The sequence below is a fragment of the Equus quagga genome, chromosome 21 (assembly GCF_021613505.1).
Source record: "Equus quagga isolate Etosha38 chromosome 21, UCLA_HA_Equagga_1.0, whole genome shotgun sequence".
Classification (NCBI taxonomy): Eukaryota; Metazoa; Chordata; class Mammalia; order Perissodactyla; family Equidae; genus Equus; species Equus quagga.
The window spans coordinates 36,669,882-36,679,514 of record NC_060287.1 but is presented as its reverse complement, the minus strand read 5'-3'; positions in this window follow the sequence as shown (position 1 = coordinate 36,679,514).

The window sequence follows — 9,633 nt, the reverse complement described above, 5'->3', positions numbered from 1 at the left end:
TCTTAGCGCTGTCAGGGGGCCAGACTCCCTGCTGACTGGGAGGCTGGCCTGGGAGTCACCCCCAGCCAGGTCCTGGGGCCCACAGCTGGATCTTCTGCAGGGTCTGACTCCAACCCTTCGCTCTTCATCCCCACCAGCTGCTCTAAGTCAGGCCTCATCTCCTCTCCTGGCCCAAGAACCAGAAGAACTGGATTCCAGCCCCTGTTCTGCTGCTGGCTGTGTGATCTTGGGCAAGTTACTCCACCTCTCTGGTTTGCCCTCTCTTTCTTCGCCTGTAAATTACAAGCAGTGCCCTAGGTCTGAGATCATCAGATTTGATTTCAAGGCTTTAGCCATTTATAAATTTGTGCTTTGTCTGAGGGTCTGTCAGGAAACAATGAGAAAGTGTTATGAACATTCCATTTCTCTTTGCTTTTAGAATTACTGCTTTATAAATTAATAAGATATTTACCAGCTCCTTTTTCTCAAACTTGAATGACAAACAGTGATTTCAAGGACTGCGTTAAGGAAATGAGTCAGGTACAAGAACAGCAGCCATCTTTCCCGGCACCCTCAGTCTCCAGGAAGGGACGGTGCCCACGGGGAGGGCCTGCCCAGGCTCCTGGCCAGAGCCCCGGGCTGGCGGAGGGCGCCTCCAGTCTGCAGTCCCCGGAACTGCTCACTCCTCCTCCGCCTCCGCTCCTGGGCCGCGCTTAGGATAGCGCTGACAGAGGGAAAGGCGAAGATAGAGTGGACACTGTTGCATTTTGAGAGCAACCGGCAATCATCGTGTTTACATGATCATCTCAGAAATGTTGCATTTCAGAAACGTGGCCACCCATCCAGCTGTGTCTCAGAACACCAGAGTGCAGCGTCCCCTTTGCCTTTTGCAAATCCTGAGACAAGTCCCTGCCTTTCCCGAAATTTGGAAGGAAGGATGCAGGGCTGGAGAGGGACTCCCTCTCTGTGCCCCAAATCTGCTCGCTACATCCCTGGTTGTTCCCCTGTTACCTTCTTCTGCCACTGCAAGGTCATTTCCTATGACACACCTCTCATCCTTGCAGAGTCCACCACAAAATCGATATGCAGGATCCAGGCTGAAGAGGGGCAGCAGCCAGGACTGGCTACAGAATTGGCAGAGCCCAGTGTAATATGAAGATGCAGGGTTCCCAGTTGAGAAAGTATTACGAATTTCAAGACATCGACAGCAGAGCTGTCTCTCCCGGAGAGATGTCAGCATTAAAAACAAGGCAAAGGTCACAGGCGTAGCTCTCCTGTGTGGTGAGGCTTGGTCTGGTTCAGGGTGGCTGGTGATCGCATCTCCTTAACATAACAAAGGAAAAAGAGCAATTTGGAAAAACAATTAAAATATCCAAACCCAGCCTTGAGTTCCTGGGGTAACTAGTCTGCGACATTAGGAGCCTTTTCTGCTTGGCCTCAATGTGATAAACAGGTTTTGGAAAACATGGTGAAAACAGATTCTTTTCTCTAACAGGGCAACAGTGAAGTAAGAGGAGAGGAGACAAAGTGGGTCCGAAAGGTTGTTGGGAGTGAAAAACCCAACCCCAACAGACACACAGAGGAAGCCTCCTCACCCCTCACCTGACACCCCGTCTAGCTGCTTTCGCTCGCCTCTCATCTTCCACCTTCCCAGCAGCCCTGTGAGTGAACAGGAAAGCTGCCTTGTCCCATTTTACTAAACTGAGCTCAAATAACTCACTGAAGGTCACTTGGAGAGTGAATGAAGGACTCAGGGGAAAGAAATCCAGATTTTCTGAATCCACATCAGATGTTCTTCCATCCTGCGTGTGCTGGACGGTGAAAATAGCACCTTTCTCGTAAGTTCTGTAATCAGGAGCCTTAAAACGCTTCCTCCACGTGTGGCTGTGAGATCTCATTCTCCCAGGGTGGCTGAGTGGCGCTATCCTTCTGGCCCCGCTGGTTTCTAACAGGCTCACTCAAGGCTGTCTCCACTGGGAACCAAGGGAAATTAGTGGGTGAATCTGGATTCAAAACATTAAAAAAAAAATTTATGATTAATCTTTATTGCTGAATCTTTTGCTGTTGTCCTTGCTTAAAATTTAGCTTTTAGGGGCCAGCCCTGTGGCTGAGTGGTTGAGTTTACACACTCCACTTCGGCAGCCCAGGTTTTGCTGGTTCGGATCCTGGGCGTGGACATGGCACCACTCATCAAGCCATGCTGAGGTGGCGTCCCACATAGCACAACCAGAGGCACACACAACTAGAATATACAACTATATACTGGGGCTTTGGGGAAAAAAAAAAAAGAGGAAGATTGGCAACTGATGTTAGCTCAGGGCCAATCTCTCCTCACCAAAAAAAAAAATTAGCTTTCAAAAACTACAAATAAATGTTTATACAAAATTGAGATCACGTATAAAGTTAAGTAATTTTTTCACAGACCACAAAAATTTCCCCTTATTCAATATTCTTCTGCACCATTTTTCACGCCTGCAGTATGTTCTGTTATATGGATTTACCATAATTTATTTAACTGGTGTCCGACTGGTGGTTTTCAATTGTTTATGATTTGTTTTTATTGTAAAGCCATTTTATTTCAATAGTTACTGAGTGAGGTCTTTTAACTTGGGGCTTTTGAGAAACAAAGGAATTTTGGAAAAGAAGTCAATATTTTGGCTGAATAGATCCAGAATAATGAAGAGTCCCATTTGACAGTGACCCTGATACCCTCAGTACAGCTTTGGTCTTGCAGCATCCTGGCTTCCTTCCCACTCATACCTGGGAGACGCTGGTTGGAGGAAGGACAAGGAGGTCCCGGCCCTGGGGGTCTTTCTCCCTGGCATTGGGATCTTCTCTCAGATTCCCTCTGCTTCCTCTGGGCACTCAGCTGTTTGTTTATCATCCTGAGCAACAAACACTTCTCTGCTGCTCCCGCCATTGGCACTGCTGTTCCCCATCTCTTGGCCTGGGACATCCATGGAGACGTCAGCCTGCAGAAGCATCATTTTACCTTGGATTTTCACCCATGGGTCATGCTGACAACATGACTTTAGTGGTGTAAGTATGGAGCCAGACAAACCTATAAGAATGGGCCAGAGCCAACGAAAGGCCATTTTAATACACATGAATTGTGGCCCCACTAGACGGGAAGGTTAGGAAGAAAGCTAATAGTTGGATCTGGTCAATTGGCATCTTCAGCATGTGGCCTCCAACTTCTGGTCCAAGATGGCAGCTCCACCTCCAGCCAGAAGGAAGCAGCAAAGGAAAGGAGGCTGTGTCCACCTCAAGAGACTTTGTAGACACTGCGAATCCCACATCCACTTACATCCCATGGCCAGGCCTTAGTCATAGGGAGTGGGGGTGAGGGGAACGCAGTCTTTACTCTGCATGGCTGTATGTCCCCCTAGAAAGTGGAGAGTGATGATGACAGAGGAAGAAAGAGAGAAGGGACAGTGGAGAACTGCCATGGGGGACACGTGGGCTCCATCCAGACAGAAGCCAGGCCTGAGGAAGATACAAGGGCACGAGTCCAGGCTGCCCAGGCGCCAGTACCATTGTGACTCTCAAAGAGTTCCACATGGCTGCCTGTGCATCGGGGAAAGTCAGATCTGGGGTCCAAGTCGAAAGTCTCTGGTTAATAAGCAACTTCATCCTCTTGGAGGGGAACCCCATCTGCAGAGGAAGATAAGGTTCTTTTCTTACTTGGCAAAAGCCTTTTAAGGCTAGGAAGGCTTAGGGGCCGGCCCAGTGGCGCAGAGGTTAAGTTCGCATGTTCCACTTCACGGCGGCCAGGGGTTCACTGGCTCAGATTCCGGGTGTGGACATGGCACCATTTGGCAAAAGCCATGCTGTGGTAGGCATCCCACGTATAAAGTAGAGGAAGATGGGCACAGATGTTAGCTCAGGGCCAGTCTTCCTCAGCAAAAAGAGGAGGATTGGCAGCAGATAGCTCAGGGCTGATCTTCCTCAAAAAAAAAAAAAAAATACTAGGAAGCCTTAGCATTAAATATGGAAACGATGGAGTAAAATCCAGCACAAATATCAGTACTGGGGGATTAAGTTTAGGACAAAAATACTGGGCCTGTTTGATATTGAAAGAGGTTGAAATATTAGGAGAATTTGGCACATTATAGTAACCATCAGATTAGCCTGTGTTTAAATTGTGTCACCGAGTAATTGATTTTAGACCTGTGATTTAAGTGGAAAAATGTAAGAGCATTTTGCTAAATTTGCACACGATGTTGGGACAGTCTGGGGCCCTTGCTGGTCCCCCCACCCAAACTCTGTTAGATTTAGTAGCGTGATTCCAGTACTTAGGAAGCTTTTGCTTCTTGGAGCCATTTGAAGTAATTTTAAATGATATTAGTAAATCTACAAATGCAGTTTGAAATGTTTTTTATTAGGTTTGTAAATGTGGCCAATGACGTTAGGGAGTGTAGTAGTTCAAACTGAGTTGTTCAAATATTAATCGAATTAAGACCTCCTTGAAAGTGATATTACTTTACAAAGAAAACGATTTACAAATAAAATGATTCAGTTGGTAGGTTGAACGTCAAAGCCTCAAGAAAACTACATATTAAAATGTGGAACTCAAAACGTCATAAGTGGCGTCTTCTGCCCAAAAGGAGCCCCCAAGTCTCGCACGGCCCGTTCTTCTCTCTCCATTGGCTTTCAGGCCTCAGCCCACCGGCCAGGTCCTCCAAGGACCGGTCCTAACCACGCTCTGCACCGGCTCTGTGCCAGCCCCGCCAGCCCCCGGTATCTCGCCTCTCATCCGAGGGAAGTCCACCTGCACTGGAGAGTTGCCCTGTGGTTTTGGGTGGAAAACATGGCTTCCTGGTTGAATTCCTTTCAGACTGATCTGTGAGATCATAGCCCCTTTTCCTCTGACTCTGGCTGTTTCAGATGAGCCTGCCCACCCTCCCTGAAAGGCCGGCCCCTGGGAGAAGCATCGGTTGCCTCTTCGCTCTGCCCTAGGCAATCCAGGTCTACGAGGGTGGGTGAGCTTCTGCGAGACTTTCAGCCCGGAGCTCAGAGGAAGGACCACGTTGTGACAACCTTAGCCGACCTCTGTAACTCCTAAAGAATTGCTTGTTGGAAAGTCCTTTCTAGGGATAAAGATGATAAGGTTATTAAAACTCAGAAAATTTCATCCCTAAGTGACTAACTTGGGTGTGTGTTGTTTTGTTTTTCGTGAGGAAGATTGGCCCAGAGCTGACATCTGTTGCCAATCTTCCTCTTTTTTTTTTTCTCCCCAAAACCTCTGTACATAATTGTATATCCTAGTGGTAGGTCATTCTGGTTCTTCTATGTGGGATGCTGCCACAGCATGGCCTGATGAGCAGTGTGTAGGTCCGTGCCCAGGATCTGAACCGGTGAACCCTGGGCCAGTGAAGCTGAGTGTGCGAACTTAACCACTCGGCCGCTGGGCCAACTCCCTAACTTGGATGCTTTTCACTGAGCTATTTCCCTCTTACCAAGTTTGATCTTAGAGCTTCAGAAGTGGGTCCATTTGTATCAAAAGAAAAGACGGTGACAAATGTCTTCCTGTGAACAAATATGCATGCTGCCTTACTCATCGTCCTGTGACTAATGGAAACACCACTCAGCCCAGATGGAGGCAAGAGACAGGAATATGGTGTTCCTACTGACGCTGGAAACAGGAATATGGTGTTCTCACTGATGCTATCTGAGCATTCCAATGGTCGCGACAAGAGGTGGATCAATGGGTTATTGTTCATCTTGGAGGTTTCCAGGAAGGCCTGGGCTTTCTCGAAACCCTGCAATTAAGCTGTGAGAAGCCCTTGGCTCCCCCTGGGGAAACTGATAGGGTCCCACCCCTCTCCTTTTGCAATATTCTCTGGCTCTTGCCCCCACTCTCTCCCGCAGCCCCCATAGGATTTCTTTCCTCCTGCATCATCATCACCTCTGCTGAAAAGAGGGATTCAATGAAAACTTGTGTCTTGCTGTTACTGCAAATGTTAGCAGCCACCATAGGAGGGGATTCCCCCAGAGAAGCACCTCCCAACCCGTGAGCCTGCCCCCGTCCATGGGGAGTGCGAGGATCCGGCCCCAGTGAGCTGTAGGGGCACGGAAGGGTGGGGATGTTCCATCCATAGCCGGGCCTTAGAAGCCCTTTGGAAGCAATGAAGATTGTGCAAGGGAAAGTGGATGAAAACTGCATTTTGGGGCAGGATGTCTGAAGTGCCTCCCCCCGGCCCAGGCACTTCCCTGCTGCAAGATGATTCTCTTGGGTTAGGCATTGACTTCCCCTCGTTGGCAAATCCTGGGAGTGAGTCAGGTCATCTGAAAGCTGCTTACCGGGCCCAGGACCTGGGGGCCTCGGAGTCAGACACCTGAGTCTGCGTCCTGTGCGTCACCTTCCAGCCATGTGACCCCAGCTAGGCTGAGCGTCTCTGACCCGGATTTCTCTTCTATAACGAGCAACAGCAGCAGCCAATATCCAGACTCGAGCTCTCAGCCACATTTGGTGCATTGGGCCCCTTTGTCCTTGTCTCTCAGGTGGAGCGTGGTCTCACAACCCCACACAAAGATTGCCCAACGACATGCTGGAGGCCACTAGATTGCCACCCAACGGGGACAGTCTCACTGCACCGCAGAGCACTGTGCAGTCTGGCCCCATCCTTCCAGCGTGCCTTCCATCAGAGACGACAGTCTTCCATTTCTCCTATAGTTTTGGAACCAGCTTCACCACACTGCTGGCTTCCCCATTACTGAGAGCAATAAGTCATCGACAGATGCTCACTTTATACGGGAGTTACCCTTTCTTTTTTGCAGGGAAATATTCACTCTGAGCTAACATCGGTTGCCAGTCTTCCTCTTTTTTCTTCTTTCTTTTCCTCCCCAAAGTCCCAGTGCATGGTTGTGTATCATAGTTGTAAGTCCTTCCAGTTCTTCTGTGTGAGCCACTGACAGACGGGTGGTGTGGTTCCATGACCGGGAGCTGAACTCGGGCCACCGAAGCAGTGGGAGTGCTGATATTTAACCGCTAGGCCATCAGGGTTGGCTCAAGAGTCACACTTTTGACTTTTTGAAAATTCTCCTTCATCTAGGGCATCCTTTTCTGCTCTCTCTCTACCCCTGGGCCACACTTTCTCCATCTCCTGGCTTATCCCTCTTCATGTTAACTCCCTTCTCTCGTCGACACTCCCTCCCTAGCAGATTCATCCAGTCTCAGAACTTTCCATATCTATACGTAGCTCTGAAATTTCTCTCTCTCCAGGATGGACCTCTCCTCCGAATCCTCAACTTGTAGGTCTGCCCCCAGGAATTACGAGCCTCCCAAATGGAACGGGTGCAAACGCTTCTTCCCTGACTCAGCACGTGGCAGGCGGGTCCATCCTTCTGGTTGTTCAAGCTGAGAGGAAGCGGAAGGCTAACAAACCATCCCACACATCCGGCTTTTTTGAAAACAGCACCCGTTTTATCTGCTTAGTCATTCCACTGCCCTGACTCTGGCTGTCTCACTCTTCGCTGCTTCTCGAACGCCATAAGCCACATCCTGCCTTGGGACCTTTCAGCTCACACCCGACATCCGACATATCAATAAATCCTGGGGCCAGCCAGATGGCGCAGCGTTTAAGTGCGCACGTTTCACTTTGACAGCCCAGGGTTCACCAGTTCGGATCCCGGTTGTGGACGTGGTACCACTGGGCATGCCATGCTGTGGCAGGTGTCCCACATATAAAGTAAGGGAAGATGGGCATGGATGTTAGCTCAGGGCCAGTCTTCCTCAGCAAAAAGAGGAGGATTGGCAGCAGATAGCTCAGGGCTGATCTTCCTCAAAAAATAAAAAAGAAGATGGAAAAAAAAAAAAAGAAATCCTGCAGGTTCCACCTTCAAACCAGATCCAGACCCAGTCTCCTCTCGCCATCTCCATCACACCACCCCGGTCCGGGTCACTCTCTCTCTCTCCCCTGTGTCACTGTGGGCCTTTGTCCTTCTATGAAAGAGATTGTCTTACTAGCCCTATGCTCGAAGCCCTCCAGTGGCTTCCAACTTCACACACAGAAAAAGCCAAAGTCCTTTCGACGGCCTGCAAAGCCACAAACCCATTGTTCTCAAATTGTAGTGAGCATCTGAAATCAGCTGGGGAGCCAGCCAAAATGCAGACTCCCAGGGCCCATGCGAAGAGAGTCTGCTGCCGTAGGTCTGGGGTGGGCCTGGTAATCTGCATTTCTACCAAGTTCCCAGGTGAGGCTGTTGTTGTTGGTCCTTGCCTTCCATGATGTTTTCTCCCCCGTAGCCATCTACGACATCCGTGGCCCCCCGTGAACCACACCTCCCAGCCTTCAAGGCATTGCACAGTCCCCTGCTCTGAAATCTGGCTGGCCCTGCGACTCACTTTCATCAATGAACGTGGCAGAAGTGGCCATTTGTGGGCCTGAGCATCAAGAAGCTTGACAGCGTCCACTTGTGCATTCCTGGGCGCTCTGAGCCCCAGCATAAGAAGGCCAGCTACCCTGTCTGCATGCTGCGTGGAGAGGACTCCAGGAGAAGCCACGAAAGGGAGAGAGGCCTGGGGACCACAGCACGGCAGCATGAAGAGGAGGGAAGGCCCAGAGGAGGCCCAAGCACTGAAGACTGGATTACCCCACCCTGCAGTTTACCTGGGGCTTCTTGGGCCCCAGACCCTGGCCCTTGTCTTGAGTAATGGAACAACCCGTCTCCCTTGTCCTTGGCAAATCCAAGGCTTCCCCTGCATCACACCGGGCTTGTGGACCTGGGTTCAGGATGCACAACAAGAAGGGGAAAGTGACCCCCAGCAGGAGCAAGAGCCCTCCCAGAGCCCCTGGCTCTCCCCGTGCAGGCCAGGCCTCAGCCCCCATAGGTTCAGGGGTTTGGGACATTAATCACACACTCAGCTTCTGGAGCTGCAGTTCTCAAACCTGTGCACAATGGATACCTGGGAATCTGTTCACATGCAGGCGCCAGGGCTGTGACAGACCCTAGTTCAGAAGGGCGGGCCCAGGGATGCACACAGTTTAAATAACCCCTCGGGGGATCCTGAAGCTGACAGTCACTGGACCTCCCTCTGAGCTCTCAGGGAGTCGTTAGGAACCCACATCAGGCTGCAGGCGAGGAACAGGACTCCCTGGATCCTCTGCTGGTCCTCTTCTGGCTTGATCTCCCTCTCATGAAACTGCCTCCAGCTTTGGATTCTTTTTCTGTGCCATGATCTCTCAAGCAGAGAACATCCTGGAATCAGAAGGGGGCCCCTGCAGCTGCCCCATGACCCCCTCACCCTTGAAGAGGAGCAAGTGGAATGTAGGTCAGGGTGAGGAGAATGAAGAAAGGCTCTATGGGCTTGTGCAGGGCAGGACAAGGGGCTCCCTGTGAGAAGCCAAGGCACTATCCCACATTTATCCTACCAGGTGAGTCCTGTTCTCTGCATCCTGGCTGGCATCTGAGAGGCCTGAGTTCATCTGGAAATCCCCTGCACCTCATGTAGACCTGCAGACCCAGCACTGGGCTGGGGGATGAAAGGATATATGGATGGATGGATGGATGGATGGATGGATAGATGGATGGATGGATGGATGGGTGGGTGGGTGGATGAGTGGATGGATGGATGGATGGATGGATGGATGGTTGGATGGATGGATGAGTGGATGGGTGGGTGGATGAATGGATGGATGGATGGATGGATGG